Here is a 352-nt window from a genome sequence, read left to right as displayed (position 1 = left end):
CATTTCTATTTCTATTAGCAGCCGTGCGTCATTGCTGAAAGCAAGATTTCACTCGTGACAATGAAGTGTGCGCCGCGACGGACAATGTGTTGGTTTTGGAATTCAACAATCTCCAAGACCTATTTTCAGGCTTGCTTTAGGTAAGCGCACCTTTCTCTCATTTGTCCCTTAATTGTGCTATTTGACCTATCTTCCCTCCCTTGCGTGAAGTGGAACTGACTGATGTCGCTACATAGATGCTCTGCAACTCGATAATTTTCATCTTTCCCAACGCTTTTCCTACAATGCCATACTCAATTGTCGCCAGTGCACTCCCTAAGTCGCGGGTATCTGACTAACTGTCAATTCGAGT

This window comes from Fomitiporia mediterranea (genome assembly GCF_000271605.1).
Source record: "Fomitiporia mediterranea MF3/22 unplaced genomic scaffold FOMMEscaffold_11, whole genome shotgun sequence".
In the NCBI taxonomy this organism is placed as follows: domain Eukaryota; kingdom Fungi; phylum Basidiomycota; class Agaricomycetes; order Hymenochaetales; family Hymenochaetaceae; genus Fomitiporia; species Fomitiporia mediterranea.
This window is presented reverse-complemented; position numbering follows the sequence as displayed.